General features: G+C 49.2%; 1 protein-coding gene across 1 annotated transcript in view; it reads right to left on the bottom strand.

The window, feature by feature from the left end:
- Positions 1 to 12,494, bottom strand: part of LOC144806687 (ribose-phosphate pyrophosphokinase 1-like) — a 129,881-nt gene that overhangs the window by 99,875 nt on the left and 17,512 nt on the right. The window lies entirely within an intron of this gene.

Raw genomic sequence — 12,494 nt, 5'->3', positions numbered from 1 at the left:
GGAGGCACCAATTAGTTAATTTTAAGCATGTAATAACGAAATGGTTTCTTACCTGTAGGAGTAGTTTTGCAGCTTGAAGAATTTTCTGGATTCACATGTTGTGCATTTTTCCGCCATCTAGTGGTTGGGTCCAGAATTTTCATTTGTACTAGCAGTCCTTCTCAATTTAGTTAGTTATTTTTGTCGGGTGTCAACTGTCCCACCATTTGGGGTCTAATCCATCTTCTCCGAATGTTATGCATCCTCCCGGGAAGCTCCCATGAGTGGTCACCATCTTCAACCTGCCCCATCCACCGTCTGGAGTGGTGGATGGGTCATATGTCAATACAGAAAATTCTTCAAGCTCCAAAACTACTCCTACAGGTAAGAAACAATTTTTTTGACAGGGCGAATCTTTCTGATTCACATGCTGTGCATTAATTTTGTAGAGGTGTTTATCTTTGCGGTGATTAAGTAGGACAGGAGTTTCAACTTGTAAATAAATGTTTTAATACTCTGTCCTACTTGTGCCTCCTTTTCTATTTGTATGTCTGTGCAACAGCACTTTGTGAATGTGTGCACCGATGACCAAGTAGCTGCCATGCAAATATCCTACAATGGCGCATTTGCCAGAAAGGCTATTGTTGCTCCTTTGAGTGGTTTTAGTCTGCAGTTTCATTCCTGCTGTTGTATGGCACATTTGGATTGTGAGATCCATTTTCAGATGGTAATTTTTGTAACTGGTTTCCCCTTGCTATTTTCTGCAAAAGACAGTTGTTTTCACTCTAATTTGGTCTTCTCTTCTCCATATAGTACATTATCGCTCTTCTGATGTTTAGCATGTGTAGCACTCTTTCCGCTTGAGTTTATAGTTCCTGGAAGAAAATTGGTATTTGAATGGATTGATTTATCTGGAAATGCGATATAACTTTTGGTAGGAAGTGTGGGTCAGTCCTCAGGAGTATCTTGTCTTTGGAATTTGCATGTATGGTTTCATGGATTGTGAGCGCTTGCAATTCACTTACCCTTCAAAGAGATGTCATTGCAATAAGGAAATTCGTCTTCAGTGTGTCCAGCTGTAAAGAGGCCTTGTGAAGTGGTTCAAAGGGTTTCCTCGATAGTTGTGGTAGCACTAAGTTCAAGTTCCATGTTGGTGCTGGCATCCTTCTTGGTGGAGCGATTAGTTTTGCTCCCTCTAAGAATCTTTTGAAAACATGAGTTTTGAAGAAACTCCCTCCCATGTGACCTCTTATGTAGGCCACGATGGCTGCTAAATATACGGGGCGTGGCTGACAGCCTAAGATGGTGGTCGCATAAGCGACGAACTCCAGGTCGGGCGGCCTAAACAGTACAAATATCTAGTGCCCCAGACGTGCTGGAGTGAATGGCGGAACCAATAGGCACAGCAGATTAAGGTGCCTACCTGCCGGTGACATGCTGGAGTGCGGTGGCAATCCCTGACCCAGATACGGCACGCTGCAGGAGTTGGTGAAGTAACGGGCCTGGAAGCGGCGAGCGGCACCCTGACGCAGCGGGCTCTCCTAGGGGCAGGCCGGCTGGTGTCAACACGTGAGCGGAGAGCTCTGCTGGGCGAGTTCCGGGCTTTGGGCCAGAAAGGACTCACCCAGGGCCTGCAACCAGGGGACTCTGCAGTGGATCGGCCGGAGACTGTGCATCGCAGGACAAGGTGCGCTGCCCCCACAGCCTGGGGACGCCCCCGCCCTAGACACAATAAGCTCCGGACTGCGCCAGAGCAGGCAAAAGGGCGAGGATTATGCCGGGGCAGCCGGCTGAATTGGCTTACCTCTCTCGCCAGCAGGTAAATCCACCCACCCGATCTAGAGAGCTAAAGACACCGAGGGCAGCCCTGAGGTACTGAGCCCTTAAGGGGCTCCCTGGGATTGTGCAAAACTGATTCGTGTTTGTGTGGGCTGCAATATGGACACAGACAGGAATCCCATTTGCTCATAGTGCGTCCCGAATAGATGACCAAGGCAGGTATGTCTCGATTTGTGGGACCCTGGATGGGAGGCAGGTAGTATTAGGCTCCATCTATGCTCCGAATGTGGATCAGGATGCTTTCTCTCAAGGTTAACTCAGGCACTCTCGGACTGGGTACAATACCCATGGTTATTGGGTGGGGACTTCAATGCTGTGTTTCGTTTACACTGGGACCGCTCTCATCCCCCCCATACCGAACAACACTGTGACTCAAGCTGCTGCTCGGACTAGATGGGCACGGGTTGGAATCTTTTAGATGTATGGAGGTCTCTCAACACACGAATATGCAGCAATACTCCTTCTACTCCCACCCGCATAACCTACATACCCTATTGGACCATTTTCTCTGTACCACAGATTCATCCCCGGCATACATCAGATTACTTTCCTAGGTAAAACCGTCGCGGACCATAACCCTATAGCACTGACACTGCATTTGGGACAGGTCCCTACGCCTATACCAACATAGCGGTTGCAACCTTTGGGCTTAAAACATTAGGTATTTCATGCAAAATCAGCTGACACTATTACTACATATTTTGCGGAAAACGAAGGAACAGCCTCGACTAGATCGGTTGATTGGGAGGCTTTTAAAATCACAATACGGGGGGTTTCTATGGGAAGTTTGGTGGGGCACAGAAGAGAAATGACGAGGGACTTGGTGGAGTTGGAAGACAAACTGCAGGCACTGGAAGTGGCAGCTCAGGAACATGTAACGGGAGCGGCAGGAGGCTAGGATCCGGTACGCTGAGCTATTGGAGCGGCCCTGGACAGTGGACCTCCATGCTTACACGCTGCGTACCTAAGCGGATAGGGCTGGCACGCTGCTAGCGTGACTGAGTGCTCCCCCATTAACTCCCACTTTAGCGATCTATAATGTAAACCGCACACTGATAACTTCCCAGAGCGAAATAAATAAGACTTTCCAAGAACATTATACAAATCTTTATATGGCACAACCATCTGAGAGGTCGGAAGCGATGGTGCAATTCCTTGCGGAAATAGACCTTCCCACTGTAACGGACGCATCTGCTGAGTTGTTGGCAGCCCAGATTACCATAGCAGAGATCCAGGTTGCAATTAAAGCGCTGGCACGCAATAAGACCCCAGGCTCAGATGGTCTGCCTGTAGAATTTTATTCCACATATGTGGACGCACTGGCCCCAAAGCGGTTACAGTTATATGTCACCTTACATGAGAAATGTACACGGCCCCCCACTACTAAGGAGGCAATAGTCACATCCCTATTGAAACCAGATAAGGCCCCCTGTGACTTGGCGTTGTACCGACAGTTATCGATACTCAATGCAGAATATAAAATCCTAAGTAAAATTTTGTCGCGTCCAGATTACTTCCCCTGTTGCCTAAAATAATACACGGACCAGTGTGGTTTTCTTCCCAAGCATAGCACTTCTCTCAATATTCGTAGGTTGCACACCCTGAAGCATGCAGTGAAGGGGACATTGCCGTTGGCCGGATGCTTGTCCCTAGATCTACAGTAAGCGTTCGATACATTAAGCTGGTCATACATGCTTGCAGTATTGGTAAAGTTTAGAATATCCCCCGAATATTGCAAATGGATTCAATTACTCTATACTAACCCCACGGCCCGCGCCAAGTCTGGAACGATCAGATCACCTGCATATCGTATTTATAGGGGGACTCGCCAGGGTTGCCCCTGGTCACCCTTATTTGTGTTGGCATTGGAGCCAATGGCCCAGCGACTGCTATGTGTGATAGCCCCATATGGCATCACGTTACAGACTACAATACACTCAGTTTCACTTTACGCGGACGATATTCTGTTATTTTTTAAAGACCTTGGCGTGGACATGCAGCTCATAGCTACTGTGTTCTCGCACTTCGGAACCATCTCTGGTCTGCATCTTAATGTCACGAAGTCCGTGGCATACTCCTTCTCCGACGCATACAAGTGAACCCATTTGCAGTTTGGTCCATTGCAATTCAGAACCTACAACATTCAAATATCTTGGGATACGAATATATAGGTCCTCCGCTGACACTATTGACGGAAATGTGAGGACTATATACTCTGTTCACAAGTGTCCTTTTGGAACACCCTGCCGTTGTCAATGGTGGGCCGTTCAGCAGTGTTCAAAATTGTCATGCTACCCAGTCTCTTATACCATTTTGTGAATATCCATGTAGTCCTACCGGCCTGGATTTTTAGGACACTAAATATTTTGCTAACTTCCTAGTTATGGGGAAAGGGAAGACGTAGACTAGCGTTATCTAAGATGCAGCTGCCGAGCACTGCAGGCGGCATGGGGGCACCTGATTTTAAAACATACTGTATTGTTGGGCAACTGCAGTGGCTGGCGTATTGGTTGGAGGGACATAACTTATTTGAAATAGGTTATACCCCTGTACAATTACAGCGAGAGAAGTTGCAGGCACTGCTGTGCCCCGGGGGCGACAAGATGCGAGACCCTCCCTTTCGGTTGTCTATTTCTTTACACTATTGGAAGCAAGCTCCGAAATATGCGAAAGTCCTGATTCCATTTGCTCCCAACATCCCCCTTTGTGGTTTGCCTACCAGACGCGGTGTTTTGCCTACTGTGCAGGTGCGAGACTGGATACAGGTGGGTACGTCCAAAGTTGGGGATTTCTTCTTAGATGGTACTCTGATGCCCCATGGCCAATTTGTCCACACTAATGCGGTGCCGGAGGCTCTGTTTCTCATGCATGAATCGGTTGTGCACTATATCCAGGTACTGGTTAGTGGAACAGAAAGAACCCCCTTCATTTCAATTACTGCAGTCTCTCCACATCATGGGACATGGGCGCCACCTTGTGCACTGGTTGTACCGCGGACAGCGAGAACACCATATATCACTATTGCCTCTCAGACAGAAGTGGGAACTGGCACTTGCGAGGGAGTTAGAAGATGGGGAATGGAATACTGCCCTAGAAAATCCCCGACGGGTGTCCTGTAATTTTCGGCTGAAGACAATGCAGTTACTAATACTACACAGGACCTATCTTACACCACAGGCTATTCACAAAACGAATCCCTCGGCCACTGCACTATGTCCCAGATGCACCCAGCAACCTGTTGATTTCATTCATGTTATGGTCATGCTCTACCCTAAGGAGGTTTTGGTTGGAGGTTACACAAGGACTATCTAAACTCACAGAATGCGCCCGTTGGGACACCATGGAGGTGTGCCTGTTAGGTCTCCTTCCACTCCCGAAGAAGGCGAAACTACTACGTCGATTTACAGGGTTAGCTCGGATGCTCGCAAAACAAATAAATAACAGCGCTGGAAATCTCGCATGGCGGCTTGGGAGGGCAAATGGAGGGAGGAGGTCATTAGATGGGCAGTAGCAGAAGGGGAGGCGCTCCGACGCGAGGAATATAGGGGATTGCGGAAAAGACCGATTTCCCTGGAATGGGCTCAAGTAATAGAGCAGTTTAAAGCACAAGCAGACGAAGACACAGTAGAGGCCCTAGACCCTCTGATGGCTTAGATACAACTCAATCTCTGGGAGTGTAGGGGGGAAGCAATAGGTAAGGTTGCCCCCCACTTAATTATCTGTCAATCAACAAGTGCCTTACCTAATCCATAAAACATCAGTGTACTAGACCAGTAGCCGGAGTCTGGTATACCATTATCAGTGGCTATCCCCTGAATGTGTAAAAGAACACTATTCAACAGGTCAAGATGTATGAATTTAGAAACAAAAATACGTACACAGGTCACCACTCACTACAAACAGAAATATGTGAGAGCAGAGAGAGTGCCTCACGGTTGCAACACCCGAGGGGGTTCCCGGCTAGCAATAGCTGGTATACCCACTTCTCATCATCGGTCACTCTCTCTGTGTGAAGACAAAAGAAGTACACACTAACATTCAAATGTGCACAAGTGACAATAGTGACAAATAAACAGACAGTGAACAAATACAAACACTATTGTGAAAAATGTGTATGAATACACCTGTGACCCCATACGGAAAAGGTAAAAATCTGGTGAGGTTTTGCTGGCTATCTTTTATTCCGGTGCTGCAAAGCCTCCCAATTAAAAAATGGTTAATTATATACCATCATTGTTTATTTATAGCCGACATGTTTCGTTGCTCCAATTTCAGCAACTTCATCAGGGCAAAGATGGGGTTCTCTATTCTCAGCCTGCACACCTTATTAATAAACGGACCTGTGTAGATATAAAAACCAGAGCGCAGTGAATGTGCTGCAACCCTCCGAACGAAGGTATTTCAACACACACTATAATCACACATTAAGATAATCAAGGACTGTGGTTTACCTTATGATTGCCACGTCTTCACGTACCGGCAATCATGTATCGGACCCTGTGTCACCTGATCACGTGTCCACCTCGGGCTCAGAGTATCGCGAGCCCCCTAAATAAAATCAATACATCAGTGAGTTATTGCCCGTGGAAAACTGTAAGTGCACGACCGGCCCTTTACAGAGTGCTGGCTGGTTCTGTATCGCTGTGTGTGCGTCATTGTGACATCCACGCCCAAAGGTGTACCGCAGTGGTATTAAGTTGTGCTGTGCTCGGTATGCTGCAATATAACCGGGTGAACCCCAGTGTGGGCGAGCAGAAAAACATCACTGTACCTTAGCTGTAAATATCATACCATCAGCTCTCACACAAATAACGGAACCATGCAGGATTAGCCACTGCATCGCACACCAAGCTGAACTCGTTCTCGCACAAACACACTGCCTTACTAATGCAGAGTCCCTCTGGTGCTTCCGACGATCCTCGCTGGAACCTGCTCCGAGGGTCCGGAAGTAGCCTGGGGGACCGTCTCCGCCCTGCGTATCGCGGCCATGTTGGATTGGGAAAAGCGCGCGAGATCGCGGACCCGGTGTACAGAGGGTCCCGCGGTCTCAAGGGAGAGCAGGGGGAAACACGGCTACAATGACTATGTCGATGGTCACCAGCAGTTGGTTCTCATGATCAAAGTCAATCTCTTTCAAAGTGTTGAGGATATCGGTGGTGTCCTGTACATATGATTTCTGTGTAACCACAGCCTCCCTGAGAAAAAAGTCTGCGAACCTCTTTCTCAGTTCGCGGACTTTTTTCTCAGGGAGGCTGTGGTTACACAGAAATGAATATGCTACTTACCAGTATGCATCTGTTCTTGGCATGTAGGGCTGCTGACATTCATATCTATAGCATAGATCGCCGCCTAGTGTTGGGTCCGGATGATTGCACATTGTTGTCCTGGAAGAGTCTTCGAAGTATTACGAGATAGGTGGCTCCTCCCCTGGACTACAGTGCGCATGGGCACCGACTCCATCCCCAGATTGTTTTTAGCCACGAAGATGGAGTGTAACAGTGTGAGCGATGACCATGCTAAGAGTAAGTGTAAATTCTGCAGCCGCTACAGGCGCCGGGGAGGAGGGTGGGCGATATGAATGTCAGCAGCCCTACATGCCAAGAACAGATGCATACTGGTAAGTAGCATATTCAGTTCGAGGCATGTGGGCTGCTGAATTCATATCTATAGCATAGAATATATAGCAGTCCCTCCATTAGCGGCGGCCGCCTGTGCCAGCTGCAGACGTTTGAAAAAGTGTTTTTAGAACAGCCTGCCCTACAGCAGCTTGCTGCTTGGAGTGCACATCTACACAGTAGTGTTTTGTAAATGTGTGTGGGGTAGACCATGTGGCTGCTCTACAAATGTCTTCTAAAGGGATATTTCCAAGGAAAGCCATGGAGGCCCCCAACTTGCGGGTAGAGTGGGCTCTTGGGGGGATCGTTAAAGTGCGCTTAGCCTTTTGATAGCAAATTTGAATACACTTAACGATCCACCTGGCTATACCTGCTTTGGAAATGGAGTTGCCCTTGTGTTGTGCAGAAAAGGCAACAAATAGTTGTTTCGTCTTCCTAAAATCTTTGGTCCTATCAATGTAGTACATCAAAGCCCTTTTGACGTCAAGAGTGTGGAGCATTCTCTCTGCCACTGTCTCAGGATTTTGGAAGAACACAGGCAGTTCAATAGTCTGATTGACATGGAACTGTGAAACCACCTTTGGAAGAAATTTAGGGTTAGTGCGCAGCACCACCCGGTTGGAGTGAATTTGTATGAAGGGCTCTTGGACAGTGAGCGCCTGGAGCTCACTAACACGTCGCAGTGACGTAATGGCTATTAGCAAAGCCACTTTCCATGTTAAGAACTGAATCTCGCATGAATGTAGAGGCTCAAAAGGTGGACCCATCAGTCGGGTGAGGACCACATTAAGATTCCAGTCAGGAGCAGGTGGGGTCCTGGGAGGAATGACTCGTTTGAGCCCCTCTAGAAAAGCTTTAATGGCAGGCACTCTGAAAAGGGAGAGATGCTGCCTGTTTTGGAGATAAGCCGCCATGGCGGATAAATGTATTCGAATGGAAGCATATGCCAGATCACATTTGTAAAGATGTAACAGATAACAAATGATGTTGTGCGTGGACGCGTCAAGCGGGTCAATGTTGTGGTCTGCGCAATAAATGACAAACCGCTTCCATTTTGCTGCGTAGCATGCTCTGGTGGTGGGCTTTCTTGCCTCCCGTATGATATTCATGCAGTCAGGAGGCAAGTTGAGGTAACCAAACTCTAAGACCTCAGGAGCCAGATCGCTAGGTTGAGCTGTTGCGGATCTGGGTGCTGAATGTCGTCATGGCTCTGCGTCAAAAGCCTGGGTGTGAGGTGCAGCCTTTGATGCGGTACCACGGAAAGTTCTAGAAACGTGGTGTACCATGGTTGGCGTGCCCACGTTGGAGCAACCAGGATGAGCGTTATCGAGTGTTGCTTTAGCTTTCGTGCCACCAGCGGTATTAGAGGTGCTGGGGGAAAAGCGTACGCAAATTTGCCTGACAAGTTCATCCATATCGCATTGCCCTGCGACTGTGGGTGCGGGAACCTGGCGGCAAAGCTTTGGCATTTGGCGTTTTCCCATGTGGCGAACAGGTCTATCTCTGGATGACCCCACTGCTGGAAGTACGGGTGGAGTACCGATGGATGTTTCTCCCACTCGTGCATTTGGTGGCTGTATCTGCTGAGCAGATCTGCCATCTGATTGTCCTTGCCTGGGAGGTGTTCCGTCATGAGGAAGATGTTCCTCTGAATGGCCCACTTCCACATGCTCTGAGCCAGATGAGACAACTGTGGAGAGTGTGTACCTCCCTGCTTCTGAATGTAGTACATTGCCGTCATGTTGTCCGTCCGGATCAACACGACCTTGTTGCACAGATGTACCTTGAATGCCTTCATTGCCATGAAGATTGCCATCAGCTCGAGGAGGTTGATGTGCATCTTCTTTTGCTGCGTTGTCCATAGTCCCTGCACTGTGTAGTGGAGTACATGAGCTCCCCAACCCTGGAGAGATGCGTCCGTCGTTAGGATGATCTGTGGCACAGGCTCCTGGAACGGTAGTCCCTTGCAAAGGTTGTGTGGATTCCACTAATGCAGAGAGTTGTATGCACGACCGGTCACCAACACTAGGTCTTTCAACTGTCCGTGAGCCTGAGTCCACTGATGTGCCAAGCACTCCTGAAGCAGACGCATATGTAGTCTCGCGAGGCCATAATGCCTATCAACTGCATGAACACTCGTGCTGGAAGCGAGTGTTGCGGCCTGACTTTCTGTATTAGCAATTGAATGCTGTTGATTCTTACAGAATTTGGCTGTGCTGTTGCCGCCAGAGTATCTATTGTCGCCCCCAGATACTGCCGCACATGGGCTGGCTGAAGGTGTGACTTTGGATAATTCAGTGAGAATCCCAGATCGTGAAGGTGAATGGTGTGGGACATGTTGGCAGCGCACTGTCGGGCCGACTTTGCTTGGACAAGCCAGTCGTCTAGGTAAGGGTAGACGTGAACGTTTGGTCTCCGGAGGTGCGCAGCCACTGTCGCCAGGCACTTTGTGAACACCCTGGGCGCTGTTGTCACTCCGAAAGGGAGGACTTTGAATTGGTAATGCTGATTCTGAATGGTGAATCTGAGGTATTTTCTGTGTGACGTATGTAGTGGAATGTGAAAATATGCATCTTTTAGATCTAATGTTGCGAGGAAATCTCCCTGATTGAGCAACGGAAGAACCTGCTGCAGTGTTAGCATGTGAAAGTGTTCTGATAGAATGTACTGGTTTAGGGGTCTGAGGTCCAGTATGGGTCTGAGGGACCCGTCCTTTTTCGGGATTAAGAAGTACAGGGAGTACACTCCTGTGCCTCTTTCTTCCACCGGCACGAGCTCGATTGCCCCTTTTTGCAGCATGACGAGTACCTCCTGCTGCAATAAGTGCAAATGCTCTGTGGACATAGGACGGTGTTTTAGGACGGTGTTTTGGGGGTATGTTGGGTGGAGTGGATGTTAACTCCAGACAATAACCGTACTGGATAAGCTTTATGACCCACCTGTCTGTGGTGATGGATTTCCAGACCGGCAGGAACTGTTGGGAGTCTCCCCCCCCGACCGGTGTTGTATGGTCGGGGGGGCAGTGACAAGGCGTCACTGTTTGTTGGCGGCGGAGGATCGGGAGTTGTTGTTTCCACGACCTCTGCCTTTGGCGCTGTTTCCGCGATAGCCACCTCTACTCTGTTTGTTGTATGAGGTTTGTGCACCACCTTTAGTGTACTGTGTTTGCTGGGCAAGCTGGCCTCTGGAAACACCTCTATTGCTTGAGCGACGAAAAGTACTACCCCTGAACTGCTGGGACTGGAGAGCCCCCATAGACTTTGCAGTCTCGGTGTCCTTTTTGATTTTTTCCAGGGTGGTGTCCACCTCAGGTCCAAATAAGTGATCAGGGTTTACAGGCTGATTTAGGATGGTGGTTTGTATCTCCGGCTTGAACCCGGAGATTGAGCCAGGCCTGACGCCGCAACATTACACTTGTGTTAATGGCCCTGGCCGCGGTGTCCGCCACGTCTAGTGCACACTTAATAGAAGCATTTGAGATGAGCTTCCCTTCCTGAATGAGCATCTCTGCTGCCTCCTTATATTCATCTGGCAAGTGTTGCAACAGGGTTTCAAGGGTATCATAATGTGCCCTGTCATATCTGGCCAAGAGCGCCTGCATGTTAGAAATGCGCCAGATATTGGCCGCTTGAGCCCCCACCCTCTTCCCGGACGCTGCTAGCACCTTAGATTCCTTGTCAGGGGGAGGAGCATCACCAGTAGTTTGTGAATTTGCCCTCTTCCGGGCATTAGAAACAACTAGAGAGTCCAACGGCAACTGTCCCTTGATGTAGGTAGCGTCGCCAGGTGCCGGCTTGTACTTTTTTTCAATCCTGGGGTTTATAACCCTGGCACGTGTGGGTTCTTTAAAAATGTCTGCTGCATGTTTAAGACACCCTTCAGCATTGGCAGAGTCTTTACAGAGGTGGAAAAGGTGTCAAACAGAAAGTCCACTTCAATAGGGTCAGCATGGAGCTGGACGTCATGATTCTTGGCTGCCCTCTCAATAAGCGCTTTAAATGCCGCAGAATCCTCCATAGGGGATGTTTTGACAGTATACACTTGAGTGTCCGGGGCAGTTTGTGGATCCCCTGGGTCCGCAGCATCTGCCCATGTGTCATGCTGATCTTCAGGATCAGTGTCGGCAGGGTAGTTGTATTCATCATAGTCACCTTCCCCAGCCTCCACATCAGAGTAATTGGGCGAAATTGGAACAGTGTCCTGAGCACGTGGATTAATCAGTTCAACAGGAACTGGGGAATCTGGAATCCTTTTTCTTCTTTAAAAGGAATTGTGTAAGACTCCATAGGCTGTGCTTGCGTTATTTTCCGCTTATAAATGGAAATTTTACCGGTGTCGGAGTCGATAAATTGTTCCGACTGCTCCTTAAGTAGGGGTTGTCGATGCTTTGTGCCCACCACTGCAGGGGTAGGCTTCAGCCCCGTGGACACCTTCATGGACGCCTCGACGACCTTCCTGGGCGCGAACGCCTTCGGCGCCACTTTTGGCGGCAGCGTAAACTAAATCGGCGCCGTCGACTTTAGCGGTTTGGCGGCAGGCTTCGGCGTGGAAGTATCCTTCGGATCGACAGCGGAAGCTCGGTTCTTAATGCGTTTCAATGATTCCGACACCTGCTTCGTGAAGGAGGCGGACGGCTGCGTCGACTCAACAGGTGCTTTCGAGCCACTAACCTGTGCGGACTCGCGGGTAGGAGTACTTTTGGCCTTGTCCGGCCGACGTGCAGGATCGACAGCTTTCGTAGCTCCGAGTCCCTTGTCTGTGTCGACGGGCTTCGGCGTTGGCGGGCTTGACAAGCGCCTTCGGTGCCCCAGTCTTCGGCTCGACGCCCTTGAGCGACTTCACCGGTTCGACGACCTTCTTTGGCTTCGTATGCACCGACAGGTCTGAAGACGTGGAGCCGACCAAGGCGACAGGTGCTTTCTGTTTCGACTGCGCCTCTATCACTTTCGGTTTTGTCGAGACCGAAGCTTTCTCTTTCGGTTTCGATTTGACCAATGGCAGCACCGTAGAAGTGTCCGTAGCCGGGCCCGAAGGCGAGACCGTGGATCTAGGTGCAAGATC

This window comes from Lissotriton helveticus, unplaced genomic scaffold (genome assembly GCF_964261635.1).
Source record: "Lissotriton helveticus unplaced genomic scaffold, aLisHel1.1 SCAFFOLD_704, whole genome shotgun sequence".
NCBI classification, from domain to species: Eukaryota; Metazoa; Chordata; class Amphibia; order Caudata; family Salamandridae; genus Lissotriton; species Lissotriton helveticus.
The sequence above is the reverse complement of the archived record's forward strand: the minus strand, read 5'-3'. Positions and strand labels throughout refer to the sequence as shown.